Here is a 24,204-nt window from a genome sequence, read left to right on the forward strand (position 1 = left end):
GTTGAACTGAAAAAAATCAGACTGACAGAACCAGAGCCTTGAAAGTCAATCAGCAAATAAACAAATAGAGAAAAATCAATGTTTGAGCCATCGTTCTATTTAAGTTTTTTTTCAAACCTTAGTTTCTGTTCAGATTACACAAAACATAAGTTAATTGAAAAGATTTGGCAAGTGGATGTTGTTACCATTAGACAGAGGCATGCTACCTGTCTTCATGATTAATGAAGCGAACAGGCTTCTGGATGCTGTTTAATATTGATTATATATGAGTGATGTCAATCTTCTCATCTTCAAAAATAGGCAAATATTACTCAAGAGTACCCAGTCAAACAGAAGGCTTGTGCTGGCTTCACTGTTGGTCCCATACAAAGTAGATAAATCCGATAGTAGCTCAGTCCATAGAGATTTGGCTTGGGAACCCGGAAGGAGGACTGATAGCTGGAGAGGTGTCAGTTCACCTCCTGGGCACTGCTGAGGTGCCCTTGAGCAAGGCACCGTACCCCTCAATATAAAGAGAAGTGAGGCCACTGATCTGAGTGATCAATTGACAGATTGTATAAAAAAAGAACATTGTGTGTGGTAATCTAGATTCAAGGGCAGGGGTGGTTAATACTGTGTACATTTGTTAAATGTTCTTTAAAAAAGTATTATTTGTATAAGGTGTACTGGTACTCCCTTAATATATTACTGTAAATGGAAACTCAACTGACAGTGACATATGTAACTTATCTACACAAGCCAAGTACTGTAATCACTGTTCTTTTGTGCAACCCAATGTATCTTTTTCACTGGCTGACCTGACCCAAATACTATGAGACTGTTGAACGCTTAACTACTACCTTAATTATCTTACTTGCAAAAAGGAGTTAATATATGAATTCACTATACATATAGACAATCATTTTCATAGTTTATGTAAATAGACTTTTTGGGTGTATCAGTTTCACCCCACAGGGACAGTGGCCTGCAGTCAATGATGTTTGGAATGGTTGAAAGAAAAGACCTTGAATGTTTTTGTGTTTAGATATGTGGCAGTGTGGGCGAGTCTCAGAGCCACATAGTCACAAAGATGACAGAGGAACAACAAATGATAGAAAATGGCTGGTAGTGACTTGGCTCCTTCCTGTCCCAGGCGATTACCTCAGCCTTCTCTGTCTCTCACCATTCATGAGCATGTTGTCAAACATCATCATCTCACAATTGCTCCCTGAACCAAGCAGAAAAATAAAAAGATCTTTGTAAGTTACGTGCAACACCTTGATGTGCTAGAGAGGGATTGGCAGTGGCAGAAAAAGTGAAATCGAGAGACGCTTGTGAATAGACCAGGACTGGAACACATACTTGATACAGGGACCTGCAATAGAAACAATATTACAGAACAATGTTTGATTTTATTCATTTTTCTCCTTCCTTTCCCGTTGTTCTTTGGTGAAGATCAGGAGTGTGAATAGAGACGGACCACCTACAATCCGTCCTGAAGCACGCAGTAAATAGTGTAGGGCCCGTTTGAACACTCTGACAGCATTCTGGCAACGGTGAGGTCCTTTATGAGCAGTAAAAGTGCTGTGTGAACAATGTGAGCTAGCTAGGCTAGCCAGGATGACACTGACAGACCAGATTGTGTATGTGTGAGGAATAAAATGTGTCTGCTGCAAAACCGTTTACTTTCTCCAGCAGAAAGTACAAACTTGATTGGAAACAGAGGTGCCTATTACAGTCAGAGGTAATAATAGGGTGGAGTGACGGCATAAATCACAGAATAGAAAAAAGTTATCCTGGCAGCCATAGTTGTGTAGCAGGGTGTGTGTGTGTGTGTGTGAGAGAGAGAGAGAGAGGGGAGTGTTGTTTGGGTGCTTATTTACTGCTGTAGATAGTAGCCAGACATGCAAAAGAATGATAAGGGGGAGCCAGCGGACTAACAGAAACGCAGGCAGAAAGAATAAGAGTCTGGTGATCAGTCTAACTTCTGTCATCTCCACAAGTGCAGTTACTCTGCTTAAGCTGCACTATCTGAGGAAAATCTGCGGATGGAATACAACAGCAGAAGACAGACGGCCAAGACAGTGTACACAGACTCACCAACAGTAGACAGTTGAAAACGGAGCCTAGAGTGTTGAAACTGGGTTTGTGATGAGGCTGCAGAAAGTCAGCTCAGAGTTTGGCAACAACATGAATCAACAGAGCCAACTTGCCTTGTATCAACAGTTCAGGTGGGTGTTCATAATGTAATTGTGAGTTTTTGTGACACACTTTGGGCCCTCCTACAAATCAATTAGGATTTGAATGTCACAGTCTGAGAATTTTTGCAGCCAGACGTTTGTGCCACAGTTTCCCATCTTCTAATGACCACATCCTGCATGGTAATGCTCCATGTCACAAAGCAAACGTCTACACTGGATTCAATAAACATGACAGTGAGTCTGGTGAATTATAGTGACCTCCCCAGTCACCAGATGTGATTCCAGTTAAACATGTGGGATGTAGTAGGACAGGCGCTGGCAGAATGAATGTGCATGGGAAAATTCATCAGCAACGATGGGATACAGTCATGCTAACATGTAGCAGACTCTCATCTTGTAGAATCAATGGCATGAAGAGCTGAGGCTGTCTCGATAGTAAGAAAGAAACTGGCTGGCCCTAATAAAATGTAAAGCTAAACATTATGCATCCTAATACAACAATCCCATAATATATTCAACCTCCATTAAGGTTTAGATATTGATGAAAGTATACAGAGGTACTGATTCAACTGCATGATTATTTGAGAAGCCGTTTCTTGAGCTGTTGAGCTGTGTTGCATTATAGTTAGTGTTGTTTTTTTAACATTGATCACTGATATGAACAGATGCTATAAAATCCCACAAATTATTGAAAATGAAAATTATAATTTGCACTCCATCATACTGTATGCATGTGTGTGTCTGACCTGAGGTACATGTGAGCTACATGGCTTTATAAGAAACATGCCACTTTTTTTCAAAATTAAAGCATTTAGTTGTTATTTTAACCCAAAAATGTTTTCAGATATAAAGTAAACTTGATCTCAGACAAATGTTTTGCCAGTATGGTGGGAAGTTGTCAGTCATCATCGCATCAAGACCAACAGTTAGAACCACAGTGGGACCATAAAAAGTGTGCACACACTATTTTATCTGATGCACAGATTTTAAATAGAGCAAAGAGTCAGAGGGACTTTCAAGGGACTTGAGACCGAAAACGACCAACCACTCACCAGCGGGAAATACACACCCGCTCAGTACACATAAAAACCCACCTACAAACACAATCACACTAATGTTTCAATATACAACTTTCAATATTCCTGGGAAAACAAATCTTCCGAGGTTTGCGGGAGTCCTTGTTTAACTGTTTGCTGTATAACCTTCAAACACTAATATCATGTGTATACATCATGAGATTTAAGTATCTGTCACCATGTGGTTATATTACACCAAAACGTGATGTGTTCAAAGGATAGCTTTCCATTTTACCAATGTGTGTTAAACAATACTAATATGCCCATATGTGAATTGCGAGAGCCATAAGAGAGTCAATCCTGCCCATTCCCTCTAAAGGTTGGCCAAAGCTAACAGAGGTTTCAACAGTCTGAGTTAGATCAAGTAGGTATTTTCCAAAGCTAAAATATTTCTCTTTTGAGAAAAAGAAAATTGTGTATTTGTGTTATTACCCATTTACTCTGGCTCAGCATATAGAGGTATGTATATAGAACTAGTCTAAAGATGGAATTATTAAAGATTATATATATATTAAACCAATAACAGAACTGCGTGATGAAAATGCAAGGGTTATTTGGGGCTTATTGTTTTACAAACCAGCGATTTTAAACTTATGTAAAAAGTTAATGTGTTTGTCAAAATCAGTCACGACCGACCTGCTGATTCACCACACAATCCTACGCTGTCAACAGGAAATGTGCTTCCTCTGACATCAGCATGGTGCCAGTGACAGGCATTTAATGCTGCTGTAACACCACATTTTGTCCCTGTTCAAATATGTGATACAGACACAGTGGTTGAAACACTCACAGATGCTTTTAGGTTATGGTCTTTGGAGTCACGTCTTGTCTGACTCCACACATAAATGATCATATCACATAATTGAGTACATTTAGGAATATAGCCTATGTGCTATGCTCAGCTAGTACCATGCATGTGAGCTACAGACAACGATGTTCAGTGTGCTGTAGGTGGTCTGTTTGTGTGCACATCACTTATTCTGAAAACCATGACACAGAGAATGACACATGGCTGTGAAATGTCAGACTAATAGGATTTCATTCAGGCTGGTCTGATCACTAAGCTCCTGATTTGTCCGTTCTAAGACGACTTTCAGGATTCTCTGATTTGTTCAGGATGTTTTGTTAACCCTCCACATTCCAGGTATGTACACCTTCACTTCCACCAGCCCTGTTATAAGAAACATGTCATCACAGAAGACAAACAAAGTGTGGGAGTATTACAATTACATGGCGCTGTCATCATTAATCTCAGTGACAGCCCACAAGCTTTGCCATCACTTGTACTGCTTGCGCCTTGTCAAAGCATATTAAAGCGGCATTGTACTGCACCACAATACACGCCATTGTTCCCTTTTCCCTGCTGTCACATGGGGGCTGTAAACAAAAAGGTCGGGTTTCGATGTCGGCCTACTGTGGTGCCGCTCAGGTGCTGCTTGGAGAACAGAAAAATGGGCAACCTTGTCACTTGGTAATGTTGAAGTCACTGCCAAAGTGTGACTCAGTCACAACAGAGAACAATGGACTGCTAACATCTGCTGAATGGAGGGAAGAGTGTTAGTAAGTGCTTAACATTTAACAACATTCAGGATCTGATTTGAACATACTGATTACACCAGCGAGCTGCTTTAGATTCTAGAAGGACGGACGTGGCTGAAAATATAATATGTGTGGCCGCTACAGTCACCCAGAGCCAAGGCCTGATGTCACCTCCAGTCTAGCATCTGTTCCACCACCTTCTTTAACTCTGTACGATCTCAGACCGAGTGTGTCTTTAATCATTCTTTTTGGAAAACTGAAGAGGTTTACGATCCACACTCCAAGATAAACGCTGTAAAAGGCAGTTAATGTATTGGCTTATAGAAACTACAACTCATGTATAACAAGATTGAAGTTCACCAGTGAGGCAGCCAAGGAAATACATCAAGGTCAAGGTTTTCCCCCTCATCCACGTTATCCAACAACACTCTATTGCTGTCAACTTTCCCAACTTTCTGTCTGTAATGTCTGCTCTAATCCACAATGTCTGGCCATTCCAGAGACTCAGCCTCTTGTGTTGAGCTGGAACACTTGCTATTTTTGGAAAGCATTCATTAAATGTCACCAAAGCACCAGACATAACCCACCTTTCATCACACGGAGTAAGCAGCAAGTTGCATTATGCAAATTTGAATGAGGCTCACATTGCATCTGTAAAAAAAAAAAAATGGAACTATTTGTTTCACTTTTTAGATTTTTTTATAAAGACATAGGGCCATAATTTAATGGAGCAATGTGATAAAAATTCTGGCCACTATTTGTTAAGATCCTGAGAATTTTCTGGACACTTATGAGCGGAACACCGGAGCAGAGAGAGAGAGAGAAAGGGAGAGAGAGAGAAGGTGTTTTGAGATATAAATTGCAAAAAAATGAATGAACAGGAGCTGGCAGGAAGACTAGACTAAGTTCTGAGTTCTGACTCAGGAGAGCAGGGCAGAGGTTCTGTGTCTGACATGATTCCATGAAACAACTGAGCAGCACAGGTGCAGGTTTGCAACAGATCTGAATTTCAGGATTCCAACAAAGACAGGGCTGGATGGGGCTTGATGGTGAACCTGAGACCTGGGTAAACGGGTTATTAGTGAAGACTGAGAACAGGCATACTAATCACTTCAAAATACAGACCAGACACACACAGGACCAGAGACAAAAAGAGGACAAACAACCAATCCAATACCATAGAAATCCAGCAGAAGAAGAGCAGATCCTGACCAAATGCTCTGTCTTTACAACAAAATGATTATTTGATTGACAGAAAAACTATTTGATAATAAAAGTAGATATTTTTCTTGACTCAAGAACAACACAACAGCTTCCAGCCTTTTTGAAAAGATGTGTTTTTTCTACACCATCTATGATAGTGCAACAATTCTCTTAGTTTTGGTTGTAAAGAGTAAAAATAAACTACAACCTAACACAGATTATTTAACTAATTGCAAATATAAACAGATTAACTGATAATAAAAACAAAGTTGATATCAAAGTCAAAGAATTCTGCTATCTGCCGTGATTGATCACATCAAATCATTACTGATACAGTTGATTCATTTTTCTTGACACATATCACATTTCATTTGGAAGAGAATATAAAAATAGTAAAACCTAAACTGCTGCCAATTGTCAACAGGATGATATGTGATCAGTCCAATATGAGCCGGCGTGTTTGTGATGACTTTGTAGCAGCCTAACATTGATCCTGTCATGTAAACATCTGGTAAATTATGGAATTACATTCTTGCCAACACTCAGCAAACAAACAAAACTTGTTTAACAAATTCCCAATTATTCTTGCAAACACAGCGTGGTTTGCAAATCCAAAACACCACTGTAACATCATTATTAGAAATGTGCAGTGTGTTTGTTTATCGGTGCATTTACTATTTGTAAAAACAAATGCATAAGTTTGTAAATGGTGTTTTGTATTCGCCAACCACACTATGTTAACAAGTAAATGGTAATGAATTTGTAAAAACTTTGTTTTTTATTGTTTTGCAAGACTCTAGCGCCTTCGTAAATTATAATTTTGAATGGTTTGATATCGTTATACTTTTATTTTGTGTGTTTATACAATTACATAATTATGCTTGTCACACTAACATGCAGATATGTAATCTCACCCTCAGTGCTACAGGCAGAAACATTTGGCTTGAACATGTTGGAAGTCACTGCGACATATTAAGTGAAATATGCTGCACAATTTCTGGATGTCACACCAAAGGACTTGTCCTCAACAAGTGGAGAGAAAGAGCAGAAATCTGCTCGGCATCTGTGTCTACTCAGGTCAGCCAAGCTGTCTGGGCGTTTGGCTTGCAGGCAGATGTAGCCTCTGTCGGACACAGGCAGCAATCGTTATTATCGTTATCAAAAACCCTGTTGTGATTATGGGCAGACGCCCCGCAGACAAGCCATCTGTACTTCAGGTGGAAATCAATCGCGATGCAGGTCCTCTGTGAGTGCTCCGATGTCCTCAAAGGTCTAAATGCAGAGAGAATGGAGCGATAGAAAGTGATAAATGGCTGTAGTGGGAAAGAAAGTGTGAGAGCTAGAGAGAGAGAGCAAGTCACACAGTCTTTCACTCAACTTTTATTTGGCCTCTTTAAAAAAAGAAAGAATTATAGCCAGGGGGTAAACAAAGAATAAATACAAATCACAAGCTGTTGTAGTATCGTAAGAGTTATGTAAGTACAATAAATTTTGGTCTGCTGTGCTTTAGGTCTGATATTTGTGTCTGAAGATTGAAAGAGTTTTAATATTCTGTGGTGAAGCTGCTTTTCCTCTGCATTTAAAACACTTTAGATCATTTGAACAATTATTTATGACAAAGTCACAGAACCACATTTGCTTGGGTCCCACCCAAATGCAACCCTATTTTTAAAAATGTTCAGTAAAACATAAATGTAAATGAATCAATGTTTCCATCCACTGCTGCTGCACATGTGGGTCAAGATAAACAGCTGGTGATGGAAATTCTCCAGTCTGGGGCCAGTACGACCGTTGCTGAAGAGGAGGGTGCGACAAGAAGCAGTTAAAAGATGAAACACAGTCGAAATATGACATTTCTGTTTGTTTCATGTGTTTATTTAAGGAACACACCAGTCTCATTACCGCTCCACACAGATCTGATGTTTTTGTCTGCCGCTGTCTTTCCAGCGGAGCAGAAGCTTCAGTGAACATTAAGGTCACATGCTTCATGAACAAGATTTTCTTTTTCACTTTGTGTTATTTATTTATTTTGGCGGGGGGGGGGGGGTGGGGGGGCTTAAGTTTCATCCATCTTAATGACAGACTGGTAGAAACAGGATCTTGTAGTAATAATTAAAGCAGAAGGTTGGTCCGGTTCAATTAAACTCTGGTACATTTGGTTCCCTTAAGCTGCTGTGAACTCTGTCATTGGAGCTGTGATGCAGATGAAACAACAGGACGGAGACCACATGAATGGATGGATCTTTTCAGACTTCCGACTACACTCTGGTGTGGTTCCACAACGAGAGCACTGCTGTGTAATAATAGATATGGAGTTTTAACATCAATTGGGCAAAACGTAAACTGCTATTAAATCCATCTGTTAATCATGTGATCTGTGGGATCCATGTATGTGATTCATTTTATTACGCAAGATCGTTTGGTAACCATGCTAATGTGCATAAATGCTATGGATGTTACATTGTTCCTCACAGGACTTCTCTTTATTATCCTGTTTCTAAAGGCCTGTTGTTAAGATCGTTCAGATCTCTTGTTTCACTTTTGGATAATATGTCTCATAATGACCCTTTTATTTGTGACCTCTGCATCATAGGGGGGGATTGATAGACATGTAAATGTGTAGCTAAGCTAACAAGTTCAAATTACTTCATGTTTTTAGCTTTAGGTTAGTTTGTAATAAGTTTGTGAACATTAAATGGAATGCAATTATCTATAATTAACAGTTTTATTGAAGGTGGGGTTAAACCTCTTTAGACAGTTGACTCTACTTTGATAACTGGCTAATATTACACTGCCTGGCAAATATAACAACACCATTGTGTATAAAACCCTTGAACCATGGCAGACGTCAGACATAGTGTGTTCTTCATGCCAAAGTGATTGAAATAACAATGGTCTGTTTTTTCCACTGACAGAAGAACTGACCTGCCATAATGTCCACGTTCCCACCACTCCTACAGTCCAGGAGGCAGGAATGGAGCCACACATGTCATAACATAGTGACACCAGTTCTCCCTAAATCGCTTTATAATGATCACGAGGAGGAATCAGTTTGTTTATCCTCACTGAAACAATGTCAGTTGCTGTCTGACAATGACAAATGACCAGCTCCTCATACCACAGTTCACTATTTCCACCCTTAACTGCTGGGAATTTTCACACCAACGCCAACACTGAAGTGCGAAGTGGGGTTATTATTTGTTTTAATTATCACAAGTCAGATACTTTAATAACAATCTGTTTGATTAGAGATGCATTAATGCCACAACAGTGAATTTAGCGGCTGCTGTCTGTCCGTTTCTCAAATCTCTTCTTTTTACTTGAGGGAACAGCATTGCACTTATCTCAGACCTCAACTTGTCTCGACATCGTTTTGCTTCTTCCCGATGGCCTGACATTTCTGTCCATGTGACAGACGAAAGAACCTCTTTGCCTCCTTCCTCTGCCTCCCTCCCCAGCAGAACTGATATCATTTTGTTGTCACTGTGCTGTCAGGGGCAGTCTGTGTCATCGATTCATGATACTCTGACTCTCCTTTATCCTGTCTCCTCTCCCTACCTCTCTCCTCTAATTTTTGCCAATACCGTGCTACATGCACACACACTCTAACACAAACAACTGCAGACATGTAGTCTTTCCCTCCTGAATCCTGGCAGCAGATCATACTTGTGCATTGGTGTTGTTCTTCTGGGCCAGAAGAATAACTTAACCCATCCTGTGGCCCTGAGGCCTCGCTCTTTTATAATCTTGTTTTCTCTCTCAGGTGAAATATTTTCACACCAGCTCTGAGCCGGGACAGATAGAGACTCACAGGGTCAGAGGTGACGAGCGTTTCCGGCTCACATGCAGCTGAGGGCCGGAGCTCTGCCTCAACACTGCAGATAACAGGCTGCCCCTCAGGAAACTTGTAATCATTTAAATTTAAGTTTGTGTGTGTGTGTGTGTGTGTGTGTGTGTGTTTGGGGTCACAAATCAAACTATCAAAGGCCCATACTGTATAAGCTTTACAGTGTCTGACACAAACAGGGTTGTAGCAACAATTTGTTGTGCATTAGTTTGCAAATGGCTGTGACTTGCGTTTTGCAGTGCAGTGGTTCAACTAAAATGTCAACATGCATTTAAATATGCAGGGGCTGAGAGAAAATGTAATGTGTGCAGCTGGAGAGGCACAATCATGAAGTGGGAAATAGGTTGAAGGAAAAGCTTCAACAAACTTCTTTCATTATTTTTCATTGTGCTGGCTATGACAGGATACAGTGGTTACTGTCTTTAGGGTCTGTCCTAAGTAAACCTATACAAACAGAAATGGCTGGACTTACATCGGGGTTGATGATAGTGTTGATGAATGGTAGGTTGGCCAGATGATGTAGTGAGGGCTGCAGAAAGTCGTGCGGCAGATGGAGAAGTATTATAACTAATGATCATCAGTTATTTCAATTATTATTTGCAGTTTTATTGATAATACTTTATGAGGTTGACATAGCTGGACAGACATTCTCACACACGCACATGTTGATGCAGGTCATTACTGTAGGTAACTGTCACTGATATGTCACTGATTTGAATCCTATTTTGTAGTTTCAGTTCTTTTCTATAACTTCACAGTGAGACTAAGTCAGAAAATATGCAGACAAGCTGCAACATTCAAGCCACAGTGCCCTATGTTAATATTGTGACTGGTGGATGTATATGATCGCCCTAAAATATATTCAATTATAAAAAATAAGAATATTTTTGTAACAGTCCATATTAAATTTGTTTTGCTTTGTATTCCCACGTGAGTATGGAGAATAATAATGAACTTGCCTGGAAAAAAAAAAAAATAATAATAAATATCAAGATAAATCTGAAATCTATTATTTAACTGACTACATGTGTGAATTCTAGGGATATGATCAATCAGTGTGAAACTGTCAGGCAATTAGTTACTCAATATGTTTCAAATCTTAATACAATTTTTTAATGCAGAATTAAAAAACTTTAACCTGAAAGAGCGTAATGTTGAAAGATCAGCAGCAAACAATGGGAAAACATTGAGATGAGGGCGTGAGATGACTCAGGACTGTCTGGAGTAAAGACCACTGTGAATGAAATGATCTTAAAAGAGTTGGATGAGAACTCAGATGGACTATACGGAAAATAAATCTGGATAAAATAATGAATGCATTTAGAACATAGTTTACATGATTGTATTCATCCAGAAATTGTATTGTGATGTTCTCCTGATGGAAAATAAACTCCCAAGGCATATTAAACGAAGGGGATAGTTTCACTAGACCAATCATTATGTACCTTATGAACTATGACAGGAACGAACCAGCCACACTGGACGCGTGTGCATCGTGGACCGTCTTTTCATTTCAGCGCCCATGTTATCAGGTCAGAGCGGCCGGTGTGAGATGTGTGTCTCAGGCACGGCTCCTGTTTCTGAGCTCCACTACTCTTTTTGGGATTTCAACTTTTTTTTTCTGTGTGCCACATAAAGTTCACAGCAAAATGATCTATCACCACCATGTCTACGAGTGAGTATAAACATAAATATTTGCAACACTTCCTGTACCTGTTTCAAAATGAAAGCACTTTACTAAAAGCACTTCTATGAACTGAATCTATTCATTTCTTTTAACATTACTTTTATTGTTATGGCTGGACAGGAGCCGATACTGTAGTGTCATGGTTATAAGCTGAGTACACGGAAGTATTTTTATTTGAGGAAATACAGTAGTCATCCCAGAAACCTCACGTATCAGCTCCGCTGCAGACACAACAATCGGTGTGAGACACAACAGATCAGCAACTCAGGCAATACACACGCACCTAGTGTAAAAAAGAGCCGGGTCAAAGAAAGTGATCCCCCTCATGGTGCACACTTTATGATTTCATGACCTCAGTGAAACATCAGAATGTGTGTTGAACTGTATGAGAACAAATACTGTCTCTATTATGGGGTGCCGTTTGTAAAGCAGCTCACGCTGAAAATAACAGCAACATTTTGTCACATTTAGCTTCAAACCATGTTTAAAAAACTGGTGTGGTACTTCCTTTTACCGGCATTTGAATTTGCATATTAGTTAAATATTTAGTTTCACCTGAAACATTTAGATTTAACATTTAGATTTAGATTCAGATTTAACATTTAGATTTAGATTTAACATTTAGATTCAGATTTAACATTTAGATTTAACATTTAGATTTAGCTTCAGATTTCCCATTTAGATTTAGATTTAACATTTAGATTTAACATTTAGATTTAACATTTAGATTTAACATTTAGATTTCCCATTTAGATTTAGATTTAACATTTAGATTTAACATTTAGATTTAACATTTAGATTTAGCTTCAGATTTAACATTTAGATTTAACATTTAGATTTAGATTTAACATTTAGATTTAACATTTAGTTTAGATTCAGATTTAACATTTAGATTTAGATTTAACATTTAGATTTAGATTTAACATTTAGATTTAACATTTAGATTTAGCATTTAGATTTAACATTTAACATTTAAGTATAACATTTAACATTTGGATTTAAATATTTAAAATATCTCTGAGTTGACAAATATTGTTGTAAATGTGCAAAAAGTGACTCTCAAAAATTCACACCAGTTTTTTAAACATGGTTTGAAGCTAAATGTGACAAAATGTTGCTGTTATTTTCAGCGTGAGCTGCTTAACAAACTGCACCCCATACTCTATCTGGTGTTAATATGTCTTTCTCATTGCTCACAGTTAATCAAAGGATGTGAAGTAGACTATTTGAAGCCAGGATCAAGCAACAGGCAACCTTACTCCAAGAAAGACTTGTATTTTTGATTCTATGTCTAGTGTTATACGAGTGGTCACAGATATGTATATTTAGATGTTCCATGTGTACATTTGTGTGTATATGTGTACATACATGCATTGTGGTTGGGCTTAAGGCTCTCAGGCTTTTGGGCCTTACTGTACAGCCAAAGAAAACAGAGAAGGACATCACTACAACACATCTGCTACAGATTTCTTTCCTGTGAAGAAAGATAGAGACGAGCACCCAGGTGTCTGTAGTCAACAATACAATTTTAGACTCTCCTAAAGCACTTCAGTGCTCCCATGGGAGATGTTCTGGCAGAAAGGCTTTGTAACACATGTTTAAAGTTGAACCTTTTCCTTACCCTGACCATGGGAAGTAGCTTTACTGAAAACTGAACTTTGGATTTTATGTTTCTTTTGATATGTGAAAGAGAAAAACTGAATGCAAACATAAAAAAAAAAAAGTACAAGGTAAAAAAATATGTCAGAGTTGTGTTGAGACACTGTTTTGCATGTAACTTTGTAACTTTGTTTATTTATTATTAACTTCTTTGCCGAGTTACAGTTATTATCTAACCAGGTTATGAGACTCTTCTAGAGACCACCAACTATTATCACGTCTGACCCTCTGGTAAATTAATGATTAAATTTGGTGATCTACAATAATCAGCATTTATATTCCCAGGATACACAATTTAGCTAATTATCGACAAACTCTCCTCAAGCAGCTAAATTACCTGAGGTTACCTCATTAATGGTTCGGTTACTTGTAACTGTAATGCTCCTGTAATGTTGAGTTTTTCCCCCCAAAAACTTAAATTAATTGTATTCATTCAAGACCAGAACATAATTCTTCAGGCAACTAGCTGAGCTTAGTAGGCTACTGTAAGAAGTGAAAGGTTTTTGTGTTGCAAGTTCACAACAAACGTACGTACTGATCATAACGAGATCTTCCATCATCTTCACCTTTTAGAAACGTTGGATTTCTATTATGACTGAAGCCTTGTAAATATGTCTGGAATAGCATTTCAATAGCAGACTGCTTTCTTATCACATTCATCACAGAAACAACATGTCTAAGTGACAACACATAATTCATCACACAGAGGTATTGTCTATCTGGCACCTCATTTCGACAGTGCATACCAGCAGGTGCTTAATGGTTATGTCTGCATGTGGAGGGCAGTGTTGCCTATCAGTCTTACTCACTGTGCTGCCTTTGAATAACAACATTTTAACCATGAAGTCTAACCACTGACATGCAAAACAATATTCGAACATCAACAACGACTAGACAGAGTTGGGAAGTCCTGTCTTCATTAAGCATGACTGTCACTGGTTTAGTTTTATGTGTGCCTGTGTCTGTGTGAGAACAATTGCAGTGATTTGGATTCATACTTGTTCAGCACTATTTCAAATCATACTGTGGCTCGAACAGAAATCCTTGTTCAGCATTGTGTTGTTTTACGTAATAAAAACTATTTTTATTAATTCCCTTTGTGTCTTTTTGCATTTGTATGCTTAATCTGAACTGGAAACCAGTGTGACCACATGAAATTTTCAGTTTATCTTTTCAAGATGATGTTTTGGCTGCATTATTGTCCAGAGTATTCCAGCACTGTGCACAGACGACGGCTCCTTTGTAGGTGGCTCTGGTTCTTGTTAGTCCCTGATCAGTCTCAATAAATCACCAGACAGACACTTTGACGTACAACAGGGCGATGTTACTTGTCTGACCGGCCCAGATTAAAGGGGAGGAGGGACACAACTCAGTTAGCAAAGAGCAGAGGAATAAAGCTTGACATCTAAATTACCCACAAAGCAGTGCATATTAATCTTTTGTTCTTCTGCAAGCCCCAACATGCACTTCTTATGACGCACACACACACACACACACAAGCAGTCAATGTTAATTTTATGGCTTTATTAAAATCAAATCGTGGCACATTTGTACAATTGCTATATTTTTACTTTAGCTTGACTGCATCCAAAAGGAAGCAGCCCTGTAATTACAAATATCAACACAGGGAGAACTCTTGTATATAGTAGCTGCAATGGTTCTCATGCTCATCAATTGAGGGACATGAATGCAAAAAACAGGCACATGATAAACACAAATGCAATTATTATTGTTAGAACAAATTCTATTTGTTCATGTCATTGTTACATGGAAATATAACAGTACAGCAAGATCCATACTACCTTCCCATTTCATTTTTCTGTCTTTGTTTCCATTTCTTTTTTTATCATGAGACTTAAGTATCTGTAAAACGTCCATTTGTGAATTTACCACCATTTTTCTATAAAATACTGTGGACAATGTGGGGACGGGGGTGTGCAGGGTGCCAGGCCACAAGGCGTTCCCCTCAACTTTGCTGACAGATGCCCTGCCACCCAGAGTGGAGTGACCCCAAGAGCTTTGATAAAAAGAAAAACCTTCTGCTAACCAGTAACTAGTAGAACTTTGTATGCATCAGAGTAACAGGACTTTCACAGAGAGTCAGCATCATGAACAATTTGCATTGTGTACATCAGCTTCCTCAGTTGTTAAGCTCCTTTGTTTGTCAGCAGGATGACGCAAAAACTACGGAACAAATTTCTATGAAAGTTGGTGGAAGTATGAGCCATGGGCTAAAAGGGAGCACCTTTCATTTTTGGTCACCCTTGGAATCATCAGCCTTTCACAAGTACTGTTGTTTGACCAGTGACCTTGCACTGCCCTTCTTTCTATACTTGCTTCTTCCTCCCTTGAGGCCTTTGTTCACCACGAAACTAAAGGAGGAAGGAATGAGGAAGCTATTACAGCTTGTTTGTATCTTTCATTTAACCTCTGTCTTTGTGTAAAACTGTTTCACCAAGTAAAGAATGGTGGCTGGTTAAAGTATAGAAGATAAATCCCTAACCCGCCTATTAGCTAATGGGTCCTGAACAAAAAATTCAAAGTGCATGTCAAATACATTTTTCCACAGGTGGTTTTTGACATTTTAAGTAATTTCTATGTTAAACTATTTGATAACACTAGAATAACCCTTAGTTGAGCACATACCTCGGCCAAGGCCCCTTTAAATTCAATCAAGTCGCACCACGTTGCACACACCCTGTCCTGTATATCTGTTTCTTGTGTGTTTTTTTCATCAAGATACATACATTGTTTCCTGGTGAGATCACTGGAATTGTCAAATGCCTGATCCTAAAAAAAAAGTCCTGTGAAAAAACCTGACTTGTTTGTTGGGAAGGCACACGAGCCAATGTTTGAGGCATGTGGTCAGTGGCTCACATGTGACAAAGGCAGCGGCAAACACTTAACTGAAATTTGAGGAGTTAAATCATCATTTGTGCTGAAATCCTGAACACGGGGAGTTAAATAGAGTTTAGTAATTTTCTACCATTAACTCTTTGTAACCCAGTATTTTGAGTCGCCCTTTCACACACGCAGCACACACCAGGAAATTGTTGCACTCTCACCGAGTGGAAACACTAAGTTGGGTTTAGGCATGAGGTAGAGCTGGGGAGAAGAGGCAGCAGGCCAGATAGAAATGTCATCGGCGCGGTCACTTGTTCCCTGTGAATTTTCCAGCCAGTGTCCAGCCATATTCAATCAGACATTCCACAGACAGACTGCAGCAGGGAGCTGGCAGGGTAAAGTCCCTTTAATGTCTGGTCCAACTGACATGGACATTTGTGTCTTCACATCCAGCTCCTCTGGGTGATGTCAAGATAAATCATGGGTTTGCAGAGCATGTGTGAGGCAGCTTTTGAAAAACATATGCATTTTATCATGTCATTATTAGTAATTCAGTGGTTTATAGTTCACTTGTGGAATTATAATTACAGACTGGAGCGCCTTAGTGTTGACAATCGCAGGTAAACTTGTGAAACCACATATTTCCTAATCCAGCTGCAGGTTCAGTGAGTAGACTTTCTAACAACTATGTTCAGTACGAAGGTCTAAATGTTGTTCAGAGATAATTCAGATCATGTGGACGTTAATATCAACCCTGAACACACATCTGGACAGGTCATGCTCCAATTTTATTTTAAAAACTGTGGCTAAAAACCATGATGTAACTTTTTGTCCTAACTTTCATGTTTTTATTGTTTTTATTAACTTGGGAAGACCGCAAAAACTCTGAGCTACAATACTTTAAAAAAAACTGGAACTGCCATACCCTCCATTGTATTGTGTCATCTGAGTTTCCATTTCTCTGCCTTGAGCAAACAGCTGCACAGGGTTTGACAGGACTGATCAAACAGTAGTTTTACCTAACTCAACTGTTAGAGTATACTGCACACAGCCTGTAGTGTTGTAGCTATCCCAGAGTTGACACTTATGACCAGGAGTGACTGAGGGGCACTTTATCCAACCTTGTTGTAGTTGTAAATGTCTGTGGAACTTTTGTTTCTACAATATCTCTATTACAGAGTATTGCAGTGTAGAATTTGAAAAAATAAAGTGTTGAATGTCAGCATCATAACACAAAAATATTATTATTGGAAAGACTTGTGTACATTTTACCCTGAAGAGTTTTGCTAGACTGAGACACAGATAATGATAGTTTTCTATATAAACTCTTAACCAGGGACCTGCAGAGATTAGGTGAGTTAATGCAATGTTTCAAAAATTAATAGACCCCCCCACCCCATGTGTACACATCAGGCTGCTGCAGGACTAATTAATTAACCAAATGTCCTCTGTGGGGTAGGGGGTGGATGATGATTGGTTTCAAATGAGGATAAAGTGTGACTCAGTAACTGTTCAGATCAGAATGACAGCTGGTGCTCATCGAAATTTCAGAGCGGGTGCTTGTTATGTGTCTCCTGATAGATGGGTGAAATAAAACATCAGAGGAGGTGGAGGGGCAGTGGAGAGGAGGAGGGTTAAGGTGAAAGTGAGGAGAGAAGAGCAGAGGACTGTGGCGTTATCTGTGTAAAGAGAGGAGAGGTGAACGATGCAAGAAACAAACAAACAAACAGACTTTGTGAGGGAGTGACAGGAAAGATAAATCAGGAGAAAAACCTGTCAAAGCTGCAATTTTCTTGACTGACATTGGAACACAATATTTGGCAATTATCTTTAATGCTTGATTCCATATTTAGAACATTAAAAATAGGACCATTTTAATATTTGTATTTAAACACATTTCATTCAATTTTCATCACCTTATTATAACTCATAGATTTGAAGGGTTTCGACAAGCTTGAGATTGTTTCACAAGGCAAATCAGTATGAGGGGAAGGAGAACCCCCCCCCGCTTCCTCTGAGACTAAACACCAGAAAACCACAGAGTGTGATCCAGACAAACCGAGCCCTGCTGTCTGACTCGCTCGCCCTAATTCACACAAACACATACAGTACATCTTGTATACTCACACACATCTTAACTTTAACCTCCCAAGACGTTAACATGGCCTCAATAGGAGGCATTTTATTTTTATTACCCCCCCGCAGCTACTGACATCGGCCCGGCCCGCCTCATTTTGATAACACTGCCACAGCCGCAGTACACTTCTTTATATTGGTTCAACCTCAGCCAGTTAGGAGGAATGCCAACTGCAAGCAGGTGGGGAGCGTGGATGAGTGTGTGTGTCACTGCATTGGGGGAGAGGGGCAAACATGTCACTGTGCACGGGCCCACCTTCATTATTCACCCATAAGGGGTTGGACTCTTTACCGACTGCAAAACCACAGTCATACACAAATCACCTTGTAAAAGTGTGTGTTTATGGTGTCTGGGGGACAGCAGGGCTTCTGGAAGCCTGGGAACACACAGCTGTGATACTGAATCTGCTCTCAGACGCATGACTCATGCTGCTTACTCTCGTCAAACTGACAGGGTTGGGACCTGCGGTGTACTTTGCAGAGGTTGAAGAATTTAAAGATTTAACAACAACATTTACCATCCACAGCTCATACACACATAATTACATTTAGTCTGAGTCAGAGTATTTTATTTTCATTAAAATAATTACATTGCCGTGGATATCAAATATCTGCTTGATGCATACAAGTAAAAGCCGGGCAGTGCGACTAAAGGCTTATTTCATTACTCAGCTTTAAATAGATGAGTCACAACACAAATATCAAAACTTGTAAAATTTTCCATAAACACTGTGAAGATACTTTCCAGACTCTCTGAATATAGACAAATGAATTAGATTAAAGGGACACCTACGCTAGACATGAGGATACAGTTACTGGTCATAGGAAGTTCTATACACCCTGTGAAAATGGTTGTTTAACATCTCCTGCAAGCTTCGTCAAGTGTGAGAAAATAACCCTGAAAATGTCTCTGTGTCAAAATGGAGCTGTGGTGTGTGAAAAAATGGAAGTAAGACTGAATGAATTTGCGTTAAGGAAACCGTAGGACAGAGCTTTGCTGGAACTTATGCCATATTTGAGACAGTCCTTTTAAATAAGTCTCTTTATTATCCCCAACTTTATGAGAAATAGACAAACCACAATTAAAATAATGTATTAAAATGTTTTATTATTTGAATTTGAATGCAGTTCGTTCAGCTCAGTGGATACTGTCAGTTTCATAACTGTGCAGTGTCACCTCTATTTAATCTATTAGAGCCAGAGTAAAATACTTACATGCCAGGTTTATCATCAAATGGAAAAATACTGCAAACTTTGGGAACAAAAGTTAGTGAAAGATATGAAAAACAGCACAATACCATCTAACCATATAGTGTTTTTCTATCATCATCAAAAACATTGTTGCCCATTCAGCTTTTTGATGACACAACATATTATCACCTCTCTTGTGGTAGACTGCCGCTTTTGCTGTTTAATTTCTCTTTGTTTAACATATTGTTTTCTCCAGCTCCAACCAGAAGATGCTCGTTTTTTATACATTGCACAAAGCTTGTCACAATTTGATTTGAGAGCTTTGAGCAAGGAGTTGTGTTGTTGTATTGTGTTTATTACACAGCCGACAACAAGCTTATACTGTGTACGGTGATAAAAGCACAACGCTTCCCACAAACTCTCGCAAATTGCCCCCATTGTCTTGGATAGTAGAGTAGTCCAGCCCCTTTTGAGTGGTTGCCATAAAGGGAGCTACAGTGACAATAGCAGCACGTTTCTGAAAGGTTTAGAGATTTTCAGCTATAAGCGTTCAGAAAAGGAGTGATCTAAAAAAATGTGTTGAGTGCAGTGTTTTCCTCTACAAGGCCACATACAGTCTTTCTTCATTGGGAATGACTGTGAAAAGACACTCAGATACAATTACTGTGTGGACTATATAGCCTACAGTGACTGGAAAATATGTTTGCAGAGCTCAGAAGCCGAAATAAATTTTTAAAAGAAAGACAAAAAAAGAGGAATCTTCATAGCAGTCAAACGTTTTAATGTGTAAACTGAGGTTTGTGATAATTTGGTTTAGACAAGTTGATTGAAGCAATACTTACAGATTGCTGATGGGTGTCAACTTGAATGAACACTACAATTTTCTTTTTAAGTTCCCACAGCAGAAATTAACACAAATTATTTGGCTGACTGTCAAGTCCCCATCCTCTTATTCTCCTTTGGATTCAGGAGGAACCTGCTGTTGTTTACAGACAAGGATTCATAGCAGAAAGTCAGAATTGTGAATTCTGGACTTTACAGCCTCCTGATTGTTTGTTGGTCCTGATCCTGGTTTTGGCCACGAGTGTGAAAAAACCATGGAGGGGGGAAAAAACTGCTGAAAGTCAAGGTTCCTGTTACAAGAATGAAGAACAATGCTTATGTTCCCTGCTCGGGATAATAAGGTTGTTTCAATGCTACAGCACACTCACTAACATGAGCTCTAATGCACACTTGCACACTGAGACAGGCACCCACACACTCACACACAGCATCCAGTGATCCATTCACACAATCCATTATTGCCTTTACAATAGCAAAGACCCATAATACGCTTACTTAAGATTTGAGATATTTGTATGAGTCATTGCAAGACTTTATGTCTATTATCTGTGTTTTAAATGCTGCTTTTTTTTCTCTCCTTCTTTGCAGCACAAAAGCTTCATTGTTCTGCCTTCATAACCGAGATTAAAGAATGATTTAAGTGGCTCCAGAATTGCTAGGGGATCCCATCCTTGGCTAAAATCATTGTTTTCGTGTAATTAATAGAAAATGAGGTAAGCCTTTTCAATAAAGGAGTAAAGGACAGATAACAGGGAATGGGACACAGGATGCTATTGTGCCCCAGCTTTTCACAGCCTTAGAAGTACACAAGCTCCATGCATGGCGGATGGAACGGGAATGTAATGCTAACGCAGCTGTGCAGATAACACTCAGCAATTCCACTACCTGCTGCTCTCAGGTAGTGGAGGCCGACGGCCACAGCCAACCAGCAAGATAACCTGCACGCCATGCATATGACCATGAATGGCTGCAGTAACGAAAGCAAAACAGAGAAGACACATGTGATGTGTTTACATTTGTATGTGTGAGTTATGAGCAGAAAGAAGGAGGCTGCCACTCTGCCTGCCTGACTTTTCTGTGGAAGAGTGGCAAGGAATAACAAATAGATTCACCTGTTGAAAGGCAGGGCCAGAACAAGACCCGGTCTTTTATCTGGTTAATGTGAAGAAGGCCAAAAGACAGACAAAGGAGAAGGCCTGACAACAGACCAACAGGGTGGATGCCTCCTCTTTTCTTTTTGCTGCAAAACAAATCTACCTGCGGGTACAAATAAAGTAACCTGAGCTAACCTAACTTACACCTGCTTGACCCAAGGAATCAGGCTTCACAGATTCCCAGAAAATAATCACTAGAAATTAATTCCACAACACCAGAAACAAAACTCGTCATGACCAACGAAATTCTTGGTTTAAAGAAGAGAAATAGAGAAACAGCTGTAAGATGAGATGGGAGTTCTAGAACATACAGTATGAGTAAAGTTAATATAATGTCAATCACTGAACAAAAAAGGTGTGCTTTCATTGAACAAGTGTAATCACCTTTAAATAATAATTGTGTTGCTGATAACAGTTTAAAAATTCTATTAAAAAGAGAATTAAATATTTCAACCAGTTGATTTGATTGCCTTAGGCTATTATCTGATGTAAGTGTTGAAGGATCAAATAATGAAGCAAAAAAACCTGGAGAGAAAGCAGATAGAGAAAATGTTAAATACCAACATTTGGCCAAACATTATTTTCAGCATCTCCAAATCGTTTTGCCGATAACTTTTGAAATGTTTGGACCCCATATTATTCTGTCTTATATTCTCTCCTGTTGTTTCTTCTTTATTAGTATTACTGGTCTATCTACAGTTATGTAGAAGTGCACAATGTGTGTGGCAAGCCCAGGTCCACAGATGAAGGCTCTTGTCAGTTGGTGCAGACTTTTAACGTTGCCTGAGTAAACTTGCAGCTTCAATGATAGCAGCTGCACCAACTGTTACAAATAGAAGGGGGTTGTTTTCACATAGTGTGTATTTATTTAGATCTTAGGAAAACACTAAGCTGGAAGCATCTCCTCCACTTTAGCCAACTCATGATTAGAAACCTGTTCCATTAAAAAAACAAAAAACAATGGCTTTTACTTCCCCATTTTAACGTGAGGGCTGAAATAGTCTCCTGCACTGGAGTGCCATGGTAACATGACACTGTGTTAAAGACAGTGTTACTGTGTTATTTTGATCCAGGGGACTTTCCACACCATATGCAAAATACACACAGAGCAATCATGAAGAAAAGAATGCAGTCATGTCAGCACACGCCTTGATGTTCAAAGACACATTTGACTGCAAGTGTGAAATGATTGCTCCTCGGTTTGAACCAATTATGGCGTGCATGATTGAAGCCATAAGAACTCTGGCACTAACCTCTGGGGCATTTCTTTTTCTTTTTCTTTCTCACGACTTCACTGTGAGATCACAGCCTTCCTGTCTTTGTCTAAATTGAACTAGTAAAAACATTAAAGTAATCTGCTGCACATTCCCATGCAAACAATCGTCTGCTAGACAAATGGAAGAGCTAAAAGCACCTGGATACACAGTAACACTTATTTCTAAGTACATGTTTTATGTATGATAAACATTATGCCCCGGTTTTTGTATTCTCCTCATCATTCTCTGCTTTCTGTGGGGCTTGTTATTACAAATGTTGTATTCACTAAGCTCGTTCTCAACTGCACAAACTTTATTGCTTGTTTCAAACTGAAGAATACCACTTGTTTATGAGGAGGTACATACAGTTTTTATGAGGTTTGATCATTTATATAAATGTTGTCACTGGAGAAGGTAGTGTAGCTGGTCATGGCTGCTATGATACGCTCAAATCATTCATGAATTTCAATGGTACCTATGAGAAAATTAATCTGTTTACACAATTTTCTTATTATAATATTACATTGTTTACAGCTAATACATTATTAGGCATATCTTAAACTTTTTCATGAGATGTTCAGTCTGAGAGAAGGTGCATGTATTATCAAGGAAAGCCTGTGTAATTTTTGTTATCCAGTGGCTAGAAGTGACAATTATTTGTATATTAATTTTATTTAATTTAACAATATCACAGCTGCCACGGATGCCAGCCTCCGTCATGGCAGCAACATTTGTTTCCTCTTCAGCAATTTTGCCTACAAAGTAAATGTGTGGGAAAGTGTTCTGTCCATTCTATACATTGTTTTCGCTGTCAACTTTCCTCTTTATTCTTTTTGATAAATAACTTGCCTATGTAGTTAGCTTAATGTAAACATTTATTCATGTGCATATCCAGCATTTGAGTTACAGTATTCTGTAGACCTGTGTGAGTCAGGGATTCTTTAACTTAGAATATACATTTATTATTGACAATATAGAAAGAGGAAATAAAACAGATCATTAACAGCATTTCATAAAGGTCGTCATTGGGCCTATCCATTGCCTCTTGTGTTATGGTTGCTCGTTTATGGCAAAAATCATAATCAAGTTTATTTTGGTCATTATTGTAATAACGATTACTCATTGACTTTGGAAACATCACACCCTTTTTGAATTTTAAAGGAAAATATATCATTTCAACACCATTTTAAAAGATTAGTGTCTACACTGCCTGAGTGAGCAGCGAGGTTCAGCAGAGTGATTCTGCTTTTTTCTAAACACTCACACATAGATCTGATCTTTATTAAAACCCTGCTGAATTCATATATTTGTGTTCATGGATAAACGGGTGTGGCTTCTCCTGCAACAATGAAGGTAAAACACATTTATTTAGTTAATAATCAGTGATGTGGGATCATGAATCCAGATCATTTCAGTGATTTTAACCCTGCTGTCCTGGCTGTGCACGTCACAATATGTCTCATGTTGTGTGTGTGTGCATTCACATAAACTCTAGAGCGAATCAAACAAACACAAAGGAAACTTCAAGTACGTGTCCTAATAACTTGTGATTAGTATTGGTGTTATGTTAAAGTATAAAGTGAGCCCAG

Source organism: Paralichthys olivaceus, chromosome 10 (assembly GCF_024713975.1).
Source record: "Paralichthys olivaceus isolate ysfri-2021 chromosome 10, ASM2471397v2, whole genome shotgun sequence".
Taxonomy (NCBI): domain Eukaryota; kingdom Metazoa; phylum Chordata; class Actinopteri; order Pleuronectiformes; family Paralichthyidae; genus Paralichthys; species Paralichthys olivaceus.